This window comes from Mus musculus, chromosome 1 (assembly GCF_000001635.26).
Source record: "Mus musculus strain C57BL/6J chromosome 1, GRCm38.p6 C57BL/6J".
Classification (NCBI taxonomy): domain Eukaryota; kingdom Metazoa; phylum Chordata; class Mammalia; order Rodentia; family Muridae; genus Mus; species Mus musculus.
The window spans coordinates 99,720,832-99,741,622 of record NC_000067.6 but is presented as its reverse complement, the minus strand read 5'-3'; the positions used below and the strand labels follow the sequence as shown (position 1 = coordinate 99,741,622).

Sequence of the window (20,791 nt, the reverse complement as noted above, 5' to 3'; positions counted from 1 at the left end):
AGGATTGGCAGGGAGTGCCAAAGAAAGTGAAATAGTGACTGTAGAAAGGTTTGTGAGGAAAGGCAAAGAGATAGGTATGAACGAAAGCTCAGTAAGATCCTGTGCCAAGGCAGTGGTAGGAGAGAATCTGGGAAGTTAAAAGCATGAAAGAGCAGGGGCAAAGTGTATGCAGTCTCTATAGCAGTTTTGGGATAGGAGAAGAGGGTAAGCTGAAAGGCAATGTGGACTGCTAGCACCTGTCTCTTGTGATCCAAGGCACATACCTTATCATATGAGGCCTGGCTACCTTGTTTCATATTTGACAAGATGCTTAGGTCAGTATGAGGATGCTTGAAAGTTTGGAGCAGTAAAGTGACAAAGGCAGAAAAAATGTGGTGGCTTTTCTCTTACTTGTCTTATAAACTAAGGGTAGACACAGCTCCTGGTTTACATACACAGGCCTTTTCTTCCTGTGACTCTTTCCTTGAGGTGAAATTGTGGCCGCTCTTTGTTATGCCGTGAGCTATTAGATGTAGAGTTTGTTTAGTTGGGACAAGCTAACCATGTCACACCCACCTCTCTGCCCAGTAGTTAGAAAGCTTCTGGAAAAGGCTGTAATCACCCAGTAAGGTGCTTCATGCAAAGGAGGTCCTTTTAGCAGTCAAGATCTTGAGTGATGTCTCTAGTTCTTTATATAAGCTTCTTATTGGCCTTTTGTTGTCTTCTGTTACTAACTATGGAGAATCTGTGCTTCCATTAAAATGTCCCTAACTCTGAGAATGGCATGGATACAGACCCAAACTGTGTCTGAAAATATGACTATAATATGACCCCTTTAGCTTCTGTGGGTTCAACAATGCTTGGATTGAATTTAGTGATTATTTAATGACAATTCCTTCATCATTAAAACACAATCCAATAGGAAATAATATTGTAACAAGAGAAATATGACATTACAACTACTGGTAACATATTTTCCAAAAGAGTTCTGGTATTATTATTATTATTATTATTATTATTATTTACTAATACTATTACTACTACTACTACTACTACTACTACTACTACATTACTACCCCCACAACCACCCCTATTTTTTCATGTGTGATTGTAAGGTATAAGTATCTGTATGTTTGTATGTTGGAACACACACTTATGCCATTGTATAAGTAAAGGACAAATTGAGATGTGTGATATTTGAAGATAGTCTCTGTTGTGACTGACCTTGTTTGAACATTTGCTATCTTAAGTGCTTGCTGGCATAAAGTCTTGGCCTCTGTGGGAAAGTACTAGCCCAGCTGAGTACAAATAGACATAGATCCTGAATGAGAAGAGAACAAATAGCTATAAATCTTGTGGACAGGTGCCTAATAACCCATTCTGTTATGATCTTCCTGCTCAACTGTTTACCCAGTCAATAGCCTCTTCCTGGGAACAGGTGCATTACCCAGAGACGAAACGGTCCCTCTCAACACCCCTCTTTCTGCTCCTGTGAGTATATAACCTGTGTAGGAAAAATAAAATTTTTTTCAGCTTGATCAGGGAATCTTGACTTGCTGTCTGTCCTTTGTGTTTCTTGTCCCCCCTCCCCCCATTCTCTTCCAGGTTCCCCTCAAGTCCCTGTTCAACTGTTCCATGGGTCAGGACAAGTCTCCTGTTCCAAATTTTGTATTTCAGGTTTGCTGACCCTGGAATTTCTGAGTATTCATTGGCTGTTCATTCCTTCCTTCTTTAGCTATAATGGGGCTTCCACTCTGTATCATAACCAGGTCTTTTGTGATTCTAGGTGTTCTAACACAGACCTCCAGGTTTGAACTGCAAGCACTTTGCTCATTGAACCAAGACCTAGCCCAAGGTATTCAGGTTTTAAGTAACTACAATAAGCTAAACAATCATATCAGAGGACTCCTGATGGAAGGTACTGAAGTCATTCCCCACTTCTCAGACTTACAGAAAGAGAGTGTATTAATGACTTGGCTGTGGTGTCTTTCATAAGGAAATACCAGAGTTCTACTAACACAATGGACTCAAACACAAATATTTAAAACAGCAATTGTGACAATGTCTTTTGTGTTACTTCTCATCCTGTTTCTGTATCCAATTTCAGTAAGAATATGGCCTCCTCACTGGTAGGCATGATCTAGAATAGTGAACATGGAGAAATCTTGGGCATATTCATGAACATATTGTTTATTCCCCAGAGAAGAGTCTTTTTTCATGCTTTAGGAGAGCTTTTATAGACTTCAGATTGAGGCTTACATGAGTTGGTATTTGGTCTCCAACAAATTTAGCAGTTTTTAGATTTTTGCAAATTGACTAATCTCCTTAAATTACAATTTCTTTTTCATAGCAACACATGAAAAATGAAGTGGATAGATGTCAGGTTGCAGAATTACTGTCGAGTTGATGAAGTAAATTTTATTGAGCAAGTCAAATGTCATGCACGATATAGTTTATTGCTTTATGTTCCTCACTTTCCCAAAAAAATGTCGAAACATTGGTCTCAATATGCTTCATTGGTTCTCCATCTTATGTAAAGTATACATACATACAAGAACAAACCCACAACTACTTTCCAGCCATTGAAATACTAAGTGTGACGATAACATGCCATATTAGGTAGATGAAATCTGTATGAAATCAAAGTTATATTAATAATCTCCTCACTACCAGGAGGAATTGCTCTTCCCAAGAATTTGGTTATATACTTTGGAAAACACACAAATATGTAATGCATAGAAGCAGGGACTCTTTTGTACATGGTCTTCATAAAGATCTTAATTGCAAAATTAGGATCAGTGTCTTCACATAAAAAAAAAAATTGGTCTTTATATTAGAGATGTTAGCTAAGGCTGGGGAGATAGCTTCCTTGTGAAAATGTGGATGTGGTTCTCAGAAACAGTTAAAAAGTTGTAAGCAAATAGCAGAGTGCATTTGTTGACCAGCTAGCCTAGCTTAACTATTGTCGAAAACCAATTTGAGTTCTTTAGTCTGTCCTCCTCAAAAGAAAGAAAATAAGGAGGGAATAAAGGGAGGAAAAGTAAAAGATTAGAAAGGAAGAGAAGAGGGAAAGTGAAGGGGGAGAGAAAAGCAGAGAAAGGGAGGGGTATAATGACACTAGAGGAAAGACAGTTGGTGTTAGCTTTTATTCTACACACACACACACACACACACACACACACACATACACACACACACTCAAACATGCACACATACACACACATGCACCCACATTAAAAACTGAAATCTTAGCTAGGTAGACAGGAAGGAGAGTATAGCATTCACATCCTATGGTAGACACAAATCTGTGCATGCTGTGAAGGCTACAAAGGATTTAGGAAGGTATCGCTGAGGGATTATAAGCTTTAGTCCTGTGTTCTTAGCTTTGGGATCATGCTTTGTTTTCCAGAAAACAAAGAAGCAAACAAAACCCCAAACAAACCAAAAAACAAACAAACAAATAAATAAACAAAAAACCCACCACCAACAACAACACCAAGAACAAGAAAACAATTAAAAATAAAACTAGATCTTTTTGATTTACTATATTTTGTAGATCCTATTGACATACTATATTTTACTAGGTTGTTATTTCTACCATATACTTCAGGTAAAATATGATAGAGTTACTAAGTTTTGTATCATGATATTTGGAGAAAATTGTAGAGGAGCTGTTTGTCACATCTGTATTATATTTGAATTATTATGCCCTGAGAGGCTCTGCCAGAGCCTGACAAATACAGAGGCAGACACTTAAAGTCAACCATTGGACTGAGTACAGGGCCCCCAATGGAGGAGTTAGAGAAAAGACTGAAAGAGTTGAAGGGATTTGCAACCTCATAGGAAGAACAACAATATCAACCAACCAGAGCCCCAGAGCTTCCAAGGACTAAATCACCAACCAAAGAGCACATATGGAGGGAACCATGGCTCCAGCTGGATATGTAGCAGAGGATGGCCTTGGTGGGAGGAGAGGCTCTTGGTCCTGTGAAGTCTCGATGCTCCAGTGAATGGGAATTCCAGGCTGGTGAGACAGGAGTGGGTGGGTGGATTGGTGGGGATGCACTCTCACAGAAGCAGAGGGAGCTGATAGGATATTTCTGGAGGGGAAACCGGGAAAGGAGATAACATTTGAAATGTCAATAAATAAAATATCTAAAGAAAAACAAAAAATATTAAAAAGTTAAAAAAAAAAAGAATCATCCTTGAGTTCTTAAATGATGTCACATTCTTTCTCTGTCTCTCTTTCAGTGTCTCTGTCTCTCTTTCCTCTCTGTTTTTTCTGTTTGACTCTGTGTGTTTGTGTCTCTGTGTGTGTTTTTTGTATGTGTCTATGTGTGTATTTTTGTATGTGTGTGTGCATGTGTATATCTGTGCATTTGTATGTGTGTTTTTTGTGTGAGTTTGTGTGTTTGTGTATATGAATCATTTTGTGTATCTTTATGCACCTTTGTGTGTACTTGTGCATATCATTATGTGTATGTTTATATACCATGTTGTGTTTGTGTTTGGGTGTGACTGTGCTTGTATGTGTGTGTATATGGCTGTCTGTGTATGTGTGTGTGGTAAATATATATATATATATATATATATATATATATATATATATATATATATGTGTGTGTGTGTGTGTGTGTGTGTGTGTGTGTGTGTGTATGTGTGTGTGTGTGTGTGTGTTTATATGTGATATAAGTGTTTGTGTATCTGAGAGAGTGCATGTATGTGTGTGTTTGTGTGTGTAAGAGTATATGTATGCATGTTTGTGTGTGTCTTCCTATTTAATTATATGAACATTACTTAAATTAAAAGTTTATCATATCCTATCCTGATTTGAATATTAAATTAATTGGGGAAAAAGTACTTACTCATTTCCCCCAGTCCCAGGAAATATGTATTGTTCTGTGAATGAGTGCTTTTTAATGAATAACATGAGGCAAATGCTTTTGTATTATGAAAATTGGACAAAGGCATGCAAATATTTTAATATCTTTGAATATTTGTAGATTGAATAGAAATACCTACTTCTAATGTTACTTAGCAGATTGTAGCTGACAAGTTAGGGTCTAATTTGAATATAAGGGTTCCATGTTGCTGTTTTATTTGTATTATGGTGCTTTGTTTTTCTGTATATATTAAAATTTTAGTTTTAACAAAGATGTGTTCTAAAAGGCAAGTCTGTAATAGAAAGAAAGAAAAAGAGAAAGGGAGAGAGAAAGTAAATAGGAATAAGGGGTTACAGGAGCATGGTCTACTCTGAGGCAGTTGCATCACTACAAAGTCCCATCATGGATGTGTACAAAGCTATATTCGCAGAGTTCCCTGTATGACCAGCAGTCAACTCTGCAGTCAGTCTTCTCTCTTGGGGAAGAGGCATTTATGAAGTTCCTTGTAGAGACCTTTTTTTTTTTCATTATATGGATTTATTAAATTCTGCATATATAAATAAAATTAAGATTTCAAAAGAAATATATTCAAGAAAATGGTTTCAAGTGGAAAGCACAGCAAACAAAATATATCTGACTCAAAATGACAATACTTTTGACTCCAAAATTGCATACTGATTTATAAAATTACATCTATATGTGACCCTAAAGTAAAATGAGAGTATCCAGAGGAATGAGGATGAATTGCAGTAAAGGTACCATTGAAAAATCAAGGAAGATGGGACATATATGGCCAAATACATTTATATTCACAAAAAATGTACAAGAAAAACAACATACTCCAATGACAGAAAAGAAAAAGCAATCTGAATATCTGGAATGTCATGATGTTGAATAAGTCCATTCTTATCATGTAGGGACAGAAGAAACAGCAAATCATGAAAAACTACCATTTCATCTTTTAATTAGGATTATTGATTTAAGTAATTAGTGGAATATCTCAGCTTTTTTCTTCCAGTTTATGCATTTACTATGGTGGTGGTCAGGGAGGGTGCAAGTATGGGCATAGCTGTGCCCAGACCTATTCTACTGTGCATATGTGGAGTTTACAGGACGGTCTGAAGGATTTGGGTTTTTCTCCATCATGTAGGTTGTTGGTCAGCGCCTGAACTCACTGAGATACGTTCCTGGTCCCTTACTGTCTCAAGAAGATCTTTTGTTATGGTTATTAAAATTATGTGTTCGTCAGGAGGAGAAAAAAGAGGTACTTTTTTGAGCTTATCAGTAGCAATTTTCTTTATGGAGATTATGAAAGAGTTACAGGAAAAGCATTTATACATCCAAGGACTTTTAAAATATGTATTTTATTTTGATCATTTTGTTTATATCATCATATTTTCACAGTAAAATATTGGAGTTTTGTTTTTTTTTTTTTTTTTTTTTTTTTTTTTTTTTTTTTTTTTTTTTTTTTTTTTTTGGCCCTGGATTTCCCCTGTACTGGGGCATATACAGTTTGCGTGTCCAATGGTCCTCTCTTTCGAGTGATGGCCAACTAGGCCTTCTTTTGATACTTATGCAGCTAGAGTCAAGAGCTCCGGGGTACTGGTTAGTTCATAATGTTGTTCCACCTATAGGGTTGCAGATCCCTTTAGCTCCTTGGGTACTTTCTCTAGCTCCTCCATTGGGAGCCCTGTGATCCATCCAGTAGCTGACTGTGAGCATCCAGGGATCCACCCCATAATCAGCTTCCAAACGCTGGCACCATTGCATACAATAGCAAGATTTTATCGAAAGGACCCAGATGTAGCTGTCTCTTGTGAGACTATGCCGGGGCCTAGCAATTCTTTCTTAAAGAAAAGTTTAGAAATGTGCTTTGAACCCTTTACCCACATTCAGAGAACTCTTTGCAAATAGTCATCATAGGTGTTGGAGCTGGATATAGGGAGGAAACTGGGTGGGAGTTGGGGTGAGAAAGGGAATGGTGATGGGGATCAAGTGTGGGAGAAATGGTTGTGGAGGGCTGGGAGTGAGAATGGCAATTGATGGTGGGACATCTCTAGGAGTAGCTTGGAACCTGTCACTGGGGATGTTCTGGGGTGTCTATTGTTGTGACCCTTGCTGCTACTCCTACCAATGGGTGGTGGGGAGTGCAGCTGTGGAAACTGAAGTGACTACCTCCTGTAGCCACTTGAGATGTAAGAGAGCCAATCCCTGACACTATTAATGACACTCTGCTTTGCTTGCAGCCAGGAGCCTAGCATAACTGTCTCCTGAGAGGCTCCATCCAGCAGCAGAAGGAAATAGATGTATAGATACACAGTCAAACATCAGTCAGTGTTGTAGTGGGGAGAGCTTGAGGAAGGAGTAACAGATAGAATTGAGCAAGACAGAGAGATGTAGGACACCAAAAGAAGACAGAGTCTACTAATTTTGACTAATCTTGGTCCAAGGAGGGCAGAGTCTGAAACATCAACAAAATTGCATGTGGGGCCTGAAGTAAAATCTCCTACAGATTTGTGTCAGATGTACAACTTGGTCTTCAGGTGAGAACCCTAACAACTGGAACAGAGTCTGCCTCTGACTCTTCTCCTGACATTGGATTTCCTTCCCCAAACTCAAATGCCTTGTTGAGCCTCAGTGGGAGAGGATGCACTTATGTCTATTGAGAATGGATGTCTTCCCAGGGTCCATGGGACCCAAGGGAGCTTCCCCTTTTCTGGGGAGGAGAATGGATAATAAGGAGAGGGAGCTGTTAAGACTCTGGATATAAAGTGAATAAATACATAAATTTTAGATAGAAAAATCTCTGTTTGCAACATTCGGTTTTTATATTACTTCTAAAACAATATGGAATAACTAGGATTATTGATTAACTTAACCAAAAGTAACTTATACACAGTCACGGAAGTAATACAACATTGATATAATGCTGTGGTTTAATACAGATTTTGTTAATGTTTGTCTTTCCCCCCCGCAACGATGTACTTCAGTGTACTTTTCTCTACTTCAACATCCACTATCAATGATCCATTTAGACTCAGAGTGTGTTTGACACTATGTCCTCATGCCATCAAACTATGTTCAAGAAAGATGTCTCAGTAGGTAAAGGCACCTACCGTAAAGCTTGATAACCTAAATTCAATCCCTGGAATTCACTGAGTGGAAGGAGAGAACTGAATCCCCCAAATGCACACTATAACATGCTCGTCCTCATACACAGAGTATGTTTGAAGTCTGCAGCTCTGCTTTATAACTTATTTGCAAGACTCTGAAGATACCTTAAAGGATATTACAGCAGTCTCCTTACACTGAAAAACTGGTATTGTTCATTTGTCCCTTCGGCAACATGCAGAGACCACTAATCTGTGTTCTGTCTCTTTGCATATAGGCCCTCACTAAGGAAAAGCTGTATAAAGAGCATCCATTTAAATTGCATTTCATTGAATTTTTGTGCCTGACTTACACTCAGCCTAGCATTAAATATTAATGACCATCCCAGCATGCATCAGTGGCTCATTGTATTTTGCACTGAATGTGATACCACATCCCTTAGTACTTATTCTACAATTTATGACTCATCTTGAGAAATTAGTCTTATCTACAAGGCTCATACATGTAAAATCTTCTATAACGTGAATGCATATTTTAAGATGTGTACTTGTTTATTATTCTACTTTTAAAATTATTTTCTTTATGTATATGATTGTGTGTAATTCATATCACATGTGTTCTAGTGTTCATGAGGGCCAAATGTTGACAATTAGCATCTTCCTTGATAATCTCCACCTTAAATATTGAAGCAGGGTCCCTCACTTGAGTCTAAGCACACTATTTTGTATAGCCTATCCTGACAACTTGTTCTGCTGTTGCCCTGTCTCTGCCTTCTATCCACTGGGATTACAGGTAGGCTGACATACCTAGCAAACATTTACAAAGGTTTTTGGGATCTAGACTTTAGGTTCTTGTAACTATGATGCTGCTAAACCAGCAGAGAGTCACCTTCCAATCTATGAATGCACATATTTGTTAAATTTTTATTTATGTTTGGCAGTGTTTCTATAAACTTAATAAATTTCCTTGTGCCCAAATAAGAGATTTTACTTATTCTGTTCATATTTCTATTGTGTAAAGATAACAATACTGTAAGTCATTGTTTTTAATAACTAAGTAGTACTCCATTGTGTAAATGTACAACATTTTCTGCATCCATTCCTCTGTTGAGGGACGTCTGGGTTGTTTCCAGCTCCTGGTTATTATAAGTAAGACTGCTAAGAACATAGTAGAGCATGTATCCGTGTTATATGTTGGAATATATTTTGAGTATATGCCCAGGAGTGTTATAGCTGTGTCCTCAGGTAGAAATACTTCCAGTTTTTTGAGAAACAGCCATACTAATATCCAGAGCAGTCCCAGCAGCTGCAATCCCACCAGCAATGGAGGAGTGTTTCTCTTTCTCCACAACCTCGCCAACATTCTGCTGTCACCTGAGTTTTGATCTTAGCCATTCTGACTGTGAGGTAGAATATCAGGGTCAAATGAGTTTCATTTCCCTGATGACTGAGGATATTGCACAGCTTTTTAAATGCTTCTCAGCCATTTCAGATTCCTCAGTTGATAATCCTTGGTTTAGCTCTGTACCCCATTTTAATAGAGTGATTTGTTTCTCTGGAATCTAACTTCTTCAGTTCTTTGTATATATTGGATATTAACTCTCTATTGGGTATAAATGGATGAAACAAACAAAAAAAAAAAAGAAAAAAAAAAGAAAAATCATCCTGAGAAAAGTAACCAGTCACAAAGGAACACACATGGTTTGTACTAACAAATAGGTGGATGTTAGTTAAAATAACAAAAAAAGCGCAGAATACTCTCAATACAACGCACAGACCTTATAAAACACAGGAAGAAGGAAGACCAAAGGGTGGATGCTTCATTCCTAATCAGAAGGTGGAAGAAAATAATCATGGGTGGTAAAGAGAAGGAGGGATCTGGAGGAAGGAAAAAAGGGGGGCATGATCAGATTCCAGAGGAGAGAGGGGAGAAGGACAGAGGGTCAGGAATTTAAATTGAGATGTGTAGCAATGGGGGATGGGAAACTGGGGATAGCCACTAGAAAGTCCCAGATGCAAGGGAAGCAAGAGGTTCCCAGGACCCAACTGAGATGACATTAATCAAAATATGTAACAAAGGGGGGATAGAACCTGTAGAGACCATCTTCTGTAGACTGGCGCTGCCCCCAATTAAGGGATGGGTCTACCCACCCATCTCAACCACTTTTTTTTTAAAGAATTAATTTTTTATTAGGTATTTTCCTCATTTACATTTCCAATGCTATCCAAAAAGTCCCCAATACACTCCCCCCCACACTCCCCTACCCACCCACTCCCACTTTTTGGCCCTGGCGTTCCCCTGTACTGGGGCATATAAAGTTTGCAAGTCCAATGGGCCTCTCTTTCCAGTGATGGCCAACTAGGCCTTCTTTTGATACTTATGCAGCTAGAGTCAAGAGCTCCGGGGTACTGGTTAGTTCATAATGTTGTTCCACTTATAGGGTTGCAGATCCCTTTAGCTCCTTGGGTACTTTCTCTAGCTCCTCCATTGGGAGCCCTGTGATCCATCCAATAGCTGACTGTGAACATCCACTTCTGTGTTTGCTAGGCCCTGGCATTGTCTCACAAGAGACAGCTATATCTGGGTCCTTTCAGCAAAATCTTGCTAGTGTATGCAATGGTGTCAGTGTTTGGAAGCTGATTATGGGATGGATCCCTGGATATGGCAGTCTTTAGATGGTCCATCCTTTCATCACAGCTCCAAACTATCTCTGTAACTCTTTCCATGGGTGTTTTGTTCCCAATTCTAAGAAGGGGCACATTGTCCACACTTTGGTCTTCATTCTTCCTGAGTTTCATGCATTTAACAAATTGTATCTTATATCTTGGGTATCCTAGGTTTTGGGCTAATATCCACTTATCAATGAGTACATATTGTGTGAGTTCCTTTATGAATGTGTTTCCTCACTCAGGATGATGCCTTCCAGGTCCATCCATTTGCCTAGGAATTTCATAAATTCATTCCTTTTAATAGCTGAGTAGTACTCCATTGTGTAAATGTACCACATTTTCTGTATCCATTCCTTTGTTGAGGGGCATCTGGGTTCTTTCCAGCTTCTGGCTATTATAAATAAGGCTGCTATGAACAAAGTGGAGCATGTGTCCTTCTTACCGGTTGGAACATCTTCTGGATATATGCCCAGGAGAGGTATTGCTGGATCCTCTGGTAGTATTATGTCCAATTTTCTGAGGAACCACCAATCTGATTTCCAGAGTGGTTGTACAAGCTTGCAATCCCACCAACAATGGAGGAGTGTACCTCTTTCTCCACATCCTCACCAGCATCTGCTGTCACCTGAACTTTTGATCTTAGCCATTCTGACTGGTGTGAGGTGGAATCTCAGGGTTGTTCCTGTTTAAAAGAAATGCAGGGACAAAAAATAGAGGAGAGACTGAAGGAAAGGCCATCCAGAGACTGTCACACCTAGGGATCAATCCCACCTGCAGACATCAAAAGCCAACAGTATTGCTGATGCCAAGAAGTGCTTGCTGACAGGAGCCTGGTATAATAGTTCCATGAGAAGCTCTGCCAGATCCTGACCAATACAGATGCAGATGCACAGAGTCAACCATTGGACTGAGCATGGGGACCCCAATGAAGGAATTAGGGGAAAGATTGAAGGAGCTGAAGGGTTTTGCAACCCCACAGAAAGAACAACCATATCAACCAACCAGACTCCCTGAAGCTCCCAAGGATTAAACCACCAACCAAAGAGTACACGTGGAGGGACCCATGGATAGAAATGCATATGTAGCAGAGAATTGCCTTATCTTGCATCACTGGGAGGTGAGGGCCTTGGTCCTATGTAGGCTAGATGACCCAGCGTAGGGAAATTCTAGGTATCACCAGAATAGGTAGGCAGAAGTGGGTGGATAGGTGGGGGAACTCTCTTATAGAAGCAGGGGGGAGGGAATAGGATAAAGGGCTTGCAGTGTGGAAACTGGAAGCAGGATAGCATTTGAAATGTAAGTGAATAAAGTAACCAATAAAAAAAACATAATACTGTGTGTGTGGTCGGGGGGGGGGGTTGTCTGTGTGTTAAATCTTTGTGCATTTAGAACCAAAAATATATGTTAAAATTTAAATCTGTTCTACATTAAATTTAGAAATTATCTAAATGGATAAAATATTTCAGAAATTGTTATGCATATTGTAATTACATTTCATAATATATCTACTCTGTGTGTATGGGGGGCATTGTGTTCAAGACCAGCAAAACATCAATATTCCCCACTTCTGTGTAGATTAATTATAGGGGATAGCATTTACATGAGCAGAAATTTTACATTTACTTTTGATACACACATAAAAGTGATTTTTAGATTACCAGAAAATAGTCTTTTCATTGAAATAATATTTTCCAGAGTTATTCCTTACAATTATAACGATCATTTTGCAAAATGGTTCAATAATTTGCTGCTGCCTAAAGGAGAGCTGAGGCCCTGTATTACAGCAGTAGCAGGCCTCCATCGGACACTCCAGCTGCATTGTCTGATTCCTGCTCTCAGAAATAGTTTCTATCAAATGCTCTGAACCCCTGTTCCCAAAAGGTTTCCCTCACATCTTTACATGTTCTCCGAGTCTTCTTCAGCCTCCCATGGATTGTCTCACTGGGAATCTTTTCACCTCTGCACGTCAGACCTAACCTTCAAATCACATCTTCTTAGAAATAAACAGCAGCCTAATGAGATACTTCAAACTGGAAAATATTTCCTCATTTTCTAATTAATCTCTGACAATATTAGTGCTGTAAATAGTGGTTCAAAGTCAGGGTTCATCCACGGTCCCCTGTGGTTTGGAACTTAGTCAGGCTGGGCAGCCCAGAGGGTTTGTCTGACATCACCATACACCAGCTCCCCAAGCCAGGCACAGCAGAATGACTGTGACTCGAAATATATAGAAACCCTTTCAAACTTTCCAATCACAGAAGTTGCTTTGGAGTTAATCTTCCCACAGCCAGCATTCTTTTGTCTTTATCCTAGTACTTCTCAATTAAATGTCCAAGTTTAAGTATTTCTTTTTATGTGTCTGTGTGTATCTGTGTTAGTATATGCCTCCAGATCTGGAGTTACAGGCAGTTAGCTGTGATGTGCTTTATCTGGGTGTCGACAACAGAACTTGGGTCCTCTGCAAGAGTAGCAAGTGCTTTCAACTGCTAAGCCATCTCTACAGTGAAACATTTTTGCACATCTTACCATTGATATTTTAAGAGTTTACAGTTGTTAAACCAGGCGTGGTGGTGCACACCTTTAATCCCAGCACTTGGGAGGCAGAGGCAGGTGGATTTCTGAGTTTGAGGCCAGCCTGGTCTACAAAGTGAGTTCCAGGACAGCCAGGGCTACACAGAGAAACCACCAAAAAAAAAAAAAAAAAAAAAAAAGAGTTTACAGTTGTTCATGGAGTTCATGTAGGTTCAATATGATATAACTATGTGAACTATGTGTGTATGTGTGCATGTGTTGTAGCAGATTTTATGATATCACTTGAAGATTTTGCAGAATATATAAATAAGCATTCAGATATGTCATAGGTCAAAATGAAATGTGAGGGCTTCCATCTATCAGAGATTTATTCTTTGAGCAACTTGCAGTTTTGTATACTTGAAACACACACCCTTAAAGCTATCACTGAGCAAATCTGAAATGTTTGGAAAATAAGCAGGTATTGTATTAATGATCAATTTAGACTTTTCCTCATATAATATCCAAGCCTATTGTCATTTATGTGCGACTTCCTTTCTTTGTGTGTGTGCTTGTGTGTGTATGCGTTCTTTCATATTTTTGTAGATATGTGGAGGCTAGAGGACATCATGAGTCATCTTATTTTTTGCACTATGAAATCAAAACCTCCTGTGTTTTCTGTTGGTCTTAGTTTCTAATATATTCAGGACTATATTAAATGCTTTCCAACAAGGAATATCTAAGACCTTAATGGGTACATCATTGCCCCAGCCTTTATCATCCATGGCTCAAAGGGGTGTGGGGGGTGGGGTGGGTGTGGGGGGGTGTTCACACATGTGCATATGAGTGTATGCACATGTGCATGCATGTCTACTGTTAAAATATCTTTTCCAGCATCAATTACTGTCTGTATATAAATCACCATATGTAACCTTCTTTTTATAGCAGGGTAACAAAGTGCCCAATCTTCTACAAGTCTTTTTCACATAATCATACTTGCAGTTCAAGAACTTAACATGCTAGAAAATGTGAAAGCACTTCATGTTTTTTCTGGCTATTATATTTTTCTGTTACCTCTTCTAGAAGGATCTTCCTGATCTTTGGAGAGAGTGTAGACTTAGTTAAGAGATGAGGTCTACCCTCCCTTTTATCAGAATTTTCAAATGGGTCTTTAAAAAGAGGCCAATTATTGAATCTTCAATTTGTAACTTCTTACTGAATAGGAACAGTTGGAACAGCATTCATTTAACAGGAAATATTATGCAATAATGCCCCATTCCTGTTTATTAATATTGCCTATCTCAAAAACACAGAGAGAGTTGTGAAAATGATGTCTTTTTCAGGTCTATAGAGGAACCAATTCCAAGAAAGAAGGGAAATTAATGAAGACATGACCAGGCGCCACCAACCTAATTAGTGTGCAGAATCTTTTGTGTAGGAGGAAGTTTAACTTCATCACCCCTGGGTCCTCATTTAAGAATGACCTCAGTCACACTTCGTAATGTACAATGAAGGAAATGCTAGCTCACAGGCTCATGATATATATAATATACAAAGACAACAATAGTGTGACTTTTAAATTTTGTTTCTTTAATTGATAAAGTTAACTGGTTTCTTTTTACTACAGATTTCTCAGAAACTCTCTGTTTTGGTAGACACTCTCAGAGTCAAGTAGTAACATTTGGTTTTGGTGGACTCCATATTCCACATTTCATGTGAAATGCTGGCCTGGGAACTAATGCTTTGTGAATATTAAGAAACACAAAGTGGATATATTATTTGATGCATTTATACTCCAATAAATAACATCCAGAAATTTAGGTAGACAGTACTAAAATTTTACTTTATAAATATAAAATAATATTGAAGGAGTGCATGTATGCATGTATATGTGTGTGTACCCGTGCAGGTGAAAAGCAAATGTCTGGGCAAAGGTCACTGGTAAAAGCTTAAGGTACTGAAATTCCTCATAGCATGGGGAAGCACTTCAGCAATCTCAGATGCTGGCTGGAAGGGTTCATATCAGGAGAAAGAAAGTGGGACCTGTTTTCCAATAAGACTATGTGTCATTCTTCAGGTAAAGGTATGTGTGGGGGTTTCTCCTAAGACAAGGTCAGAGAAGGGGGAGCCCAGCCAATGAAGGGACAGACCTCTATATTGCCCAGAGCTCAGAAGGCTATCTGGGCAATAGTAGACTTTGACCTTTATCAGCAGGGCAACATGCTTATTGGCAATCATGTTGTTGTTGCATCTATCACCCCATTTCACACACTACAACTTATTGTTTTACCTTACTCAATGTGAACATTGGAGTAAATAATTAAGTCTTTCTTTTCCTTAGTAGTTCACATTTTATAAGTATAGGACAATACTATCATCCTTCTTCTATGATTGTTAAAAACACACTTCATACATTCTATTTCTCACATACATATGTCTGGTGTTCATATCAACTGGACTTAGTCTGCTTCTATTCCAACTGCTGGTTCAATGCTCCCTTGACTGCACCTCCAATCTGATGCCCCACCTGTTTCTAGAAGTTAGAATTTGCATACTTAGATGTTTCTCATTTTAGGTAAAGCCTGGCAAAACTGAGCAAATGGAACACAATGTAAGAATCAATGCAAAAAGTTCCATAGCTTTTACCTTAAAGCAAACAGGAGATTGCTTATTCTGCAGCTACGTATGAGTGATTATGGCCCTGAAACCACAGAGCTACGTCACCCCAGATTTCTTCTTCCTATGTAGCAGCAGTTTCATGAAGTTTTTATCATAATAAAACAAAGAAAGTCATCAGTCAAAGTATTTTAAAAATAAATTCTTGGAAATATCAAGGGCGTTACAATAAGATGGGGCAGTCTCTTCCAAAGGCCTCAAATGTTATCTAATGGCATTATTAGAGTTGAGATTGGTGAAAGTTACTGGTCTTTTAAAATAATAGACCTGAGAATATTAATATCTATTAGTTAAAAATGTTACTTCTAATATGTTAATGATCAAGAAATGGCTGTTTTAGAGAGCTAAACTAGCCTATAATAAGGAATTTAGGTGTTAAAATATTTGATATTTCAACCTTTCCACTTCTTTGAAGTTCTACTCTGGTATCCAAGCTTTGTAGTCACAGATTCTATGAATTCTCATTCTGTAATTTATATTTTCAAATTATGCAAAATATATACTGTATCAAATTATATTAAAATTGGCTCACTTACAATATATGCTGTATATCATCTCTATTTTTTTGTATGTCTCTCTCTATATTATATATATGCATATATATATATGTGTGTGTGTGTGTGTGTGTGTGTACATACATGTGTGTGTTACATATACAAATGTGAATATACTAAGTCATAAGTACTTTTACAAGTGAATTATTAAAATCTGCTTACCACCATCTGATATGCCAACTACTCTGAGTGTGTGTATGTATGTGTGTGTGTGTATATGTGTATGTGTTTGTATGTGCATGTATGTACATGCATGTGCATGTTCCAATTTAGTCATGTTCATAAAGGGGGAGAAGTACACATGTTTAAATGTAGATGATAGAGATCAACTCTAGGTATAGCTCCTCAGAAGGCTTCCATGTCATTTCTTTGAGACAGGTTTGCTCACAGACCTGTAGCAACAGGTAGATTAGGTTGACAGACAATTGAAACCAGTTATAGATGACATACATGGTTCTATGTTCCTGTGTGCCTATGTGTTTAGCTAATTATCATTTCTGAATATGTTTATGAATTAATTCTAGAAATTTCTTTTTAACATGATAAAAAATTAAAGTAAATCACCTTTTCCAGTGGAAGTAGGCACTGCATTCACTGCTCAGGACCTGGACAGGACAGGAAGCATAAACAATAAAGGACTTGCTCTCTGGGACTGGCTATGTAAATCTGTTATCTATAAGGATTTGCAAAGATGGGGATCCCAGATTTCAGGCCTTCATGCAGGCACTGTCATTTATATAATGGGCTATCTTCAGCTTGTCTCTATAGATGGCTAGATTCTATTGAACTTCTAAACCCCTGATCCAATTTGCATAATAAACCCCTTGCTGCTAGAATGGCATTATTTTTGTTTCTCAAGAAACTCCAGCTACCATAAGGAGAAAGGCCCTTTTTAGGAATTTCTCATATATAATTGCACCTATGTGTAAAGCAAATATTTTTGAGATGACACATAACTATAAAAGCTAGTCCCAGGAATTTTTCTTTGAGGGGGAATCTGATGCAGGAGAATGGAGAGTCCAGACTTGCCTGGTCTAGGATGTAAGTTAAAGGCAGAATTTTACAACTTAGCAACTTTGTGATCTTTATTAGAAAATCCAAAGCAAAGAAAGGAAGGAAGGAAAGAAAGAAGGAAGAAAGAAAAAGAAAAATCTGTATATATGAAATCCTGATTTCAGTCTCAGGCATTTAACAACAACAACAACAACAACAACAACAACAACAACAACAGCAACAGCAACGGCAACAAAATCTAAGCATTACAATGCAGAGAACACCTGAAGAGAAAAGGAAGATAAATCAGCTTAAGAAAAAAAAAAAAAAAGAATAAAGCTGTTCTTGTAAGAAACTAAATAAGGGTTGGAGAAATGGTTCAAGATATGAGCACTTGATGCTTTTGCAGAGGACCTGAATTTGTTTCCCAGCACCTATTTAGGTAATTCAACTTCCCAATACAGGGTGTTCTGGCTTCCATAGCAGGAACATATGTACTCGCGCGCGCGCGCGCGCACACACACACACACACACACACACACACACACACAAATTGAAGTGCAATTAAAGCAAACAAAAAAAGGTACAGAGAGAGAATGGATTCAATAGCTCTCTTTTGAGGATATATTGATAACAATAAGCAAGTATGGGCAACAGTAAGATGATACTATACTTCTTCTATACAGCCTATAAACCAACTAAAAGCAGAGCACAAAAACAAGATAGTAATGGCACTGAATGCTATCAAGTTGAAGAGGAGACAACCCACGAAGATACATTAAAATATTGGTTTTATTTTTATGTACATGTAAGTCTTTGAGTATATGCCACATGTGTTCAGGGCAGAAGGAGACCAAATGAAGATGTCAGATTTTCTGGAACAAGAGTTACAGGTGATTGTGTGCTGCCTAAAATTGTTGCTGAGAACTGAACAGCAGCTCTGCAAAAGCAGAAAGTGCTTTTAACCCAGAATCAACCCTTCAGAACAGACCAAAATAATTATAAGTGAGCCGAAGATAAAAGAATTTAATAGAATACATAAAGTGTTGAGGAATCAGAGGACATGTTCTAACTGTTTTTACTTTCTCAGAATTAGAAACACAAACAACCAATGATGTTAAAAAAGAATTCAATTTAATTTGTATAAAATGATGATGGAAAAGGGATGATAATATTGCTCAAGAAATGAACACTTAAAGTTGGGAGTAGGCAGGACAGCTACTCCTCCTTTTGCTGTGACAAAATACCAACAAAAGCAATTTAAGAAGGAAGCATTTATTTTGACTTAAAGTTTAAGAGTACAGTCAATCCTAATGATGAAATCATGGTATATATATATATATGGATGGAAAGGAGAGAGAGAGAGAGGAATGTTGGTGTTCAGATCATTTTTTTCTTTTTTATACAGCCCATGGTTGGTGCTTGTAGCAAGGTCTTCCCACCTTAACTTATGTAAAAACACCTGAAGACTGTCCTTAGGTTTGTTCCTTACTTAGATCCTGTCAAGCTGATAATCAGTATTTTAATCACCAAAGGACTGAGGTGATATCCCACATTCTTCCTCATAGTCTAAACAAGAAAACGTCCACCCCATGGCATCTGCTGAAGTTTACTTTAATCTTGCTCACAAAATTTGGATCCAGCTCCCTCAAATACAAAATCGTTCACATGTATTTCTTCTTTTCTTATAAGCAAGTTTGGCTCTGGGGTTATTAATCATTGGTGCAACAGATAAAGCTGACTTGTAAAATCAACCCCATTAGTCATTTGAAATTATGGTATGTGCAGAGATACTGTATCACCAAAGGAAACAAATAGGTTGTGTTCCTAGTAAAGGAATTTTAGAAAAACATTCATATCTGCAGTGTACAGACTATAGATCTACTGCTTTCAAATGTGATGATCACAAGGTCATGCTGCAGTTGACCTTTCAGCTCTATGGTATGGAAACGATAAAATATTTGTGACTGGCATTAGAAGAAAATATGGAAATGTTAGTTCAAAACTATAACTGAATTAAGCTTAGATTCATATGTCATGCTTAACTATGAAACGTGTATTCCTAGCAAGAGAAGGGACCCAAGGAGCTGAAGGCATTTGCAACCACATAGAAGGAACAACAATATGAACTAACCAATATCCCCAGAGCTCCCAGGGACTAAACCACCAACCAAAGAATACACATGGTGGGGCTCATGGCTTCAGCTGCATATGTAGCAGAGGATGGCCTAGTCAGTCATCAGTGGGAGGAGAGACTGTTGGTTCTGTAAAGGCTCAATTCCCCAGTGTAGGAATTGGGAGTGGGTGGATTGGTGAGCAGGGGGAGTGGGGAGGGGAGGTAGGTTTTCAGAGGGGAAACCACTAAAGAGGATAATATTTGAAAAGTAAATAAAGAATATATCTAATAAAATATCTAAAAAGAAAAAAAAACATGTATTCCTTTTTCAGAAAAGTCTAACTCCATGAGTAAAATGTCTTCCTTCATTCCCCATCACTGGGATTTCACTTACCTAGTCAACTACGGTCCAACATCCCCTTTTCTCCTGGAAGAGATTTCAAAAGACAAAGCACATTTGTCTCCTGCATAGTGGAAAAATTTTCAAGTGTATTCCCATCAAATTCTAGAAGAAGACTTTGAGTCCTGTATAAAGCCCCATCTAAGGAGTCTAGGAAGTTCAATGTCACAGGTCTATGCCAGGGATAAACTGAGAGTAAACTCCAATTAGTTAGCCTATGAATCTATCTCTCAGTCACTAACTTGCAGCAATTTTCTTCCTTTTTAGTTTTGTTTGTTTATTTTGGCAGAGGTTCTCCTGCTTATGTACGCTTGGCTTCTATCACACTCACTGTATATCTGAGGATGACCCTGCTTGTCCTGCCCCACATTCCTCCCTAGTGTAAGAATTAGAGTTTCATACAAGCACAATTTTTATTTCCTCTTTCTTTTTTTTATTCCCAGGTATTGAAGACAGAATCCAGGGATTAATGCATGCTGTGGAATCACATTAATGAGACTCACAGGAGCCACTCACTCATAGTTATTTTCTTAAACAGTCAGATATATACATTGTCACAAATGTAGTTTATCTTCTGTTTTCATATGTCCCTTGGGCTAAACAAATGTTTTCAAGTAATTAAAAACATCATTTTAATTCTATGATGTATGAAGATCTTGCACAATTAAAATATAAATAAATAAATCCTTCCCAGCTCAAATCCACATTCCCATGTTTCTGTGATGCATATGGTTGTGTGCAGAATCACAGAGTGGAGATGATATTGGAGCATCAAATGATACGTAAGCAATTACACTTACCACCAAACCTATAATACTTGGGCAAGATTATTTCTTTAAAAAGAGGTAAAAAAATAAATATCAGCTATTATATTTATCAGAGATCTCTAGAGAAAGAGA

General features: G+C 38.0%; 1 long non-coding RNA gene across 1 annotated transcript in view; it reads left to right on the top strand.

Moving 5' to 3' along the window:
* The window catches only part of Gm51641, a 66,306-nt gene extending 45,753 nt beyond the window's left edge, over window positions 1-20,553 (top strand). Inside the window, exon 3 of the long non-coding RNA XR_003947954.1 lies at window positions 20,336-20,553. This is a non-coding gene — a long non-coding RNA (predicted gene, 51641). The remainder of the gene's footprint in view (window positions 1-20,335) is intronic.
* Window positions 20,554-20,791: the final 238 nt, after the last annotated feature.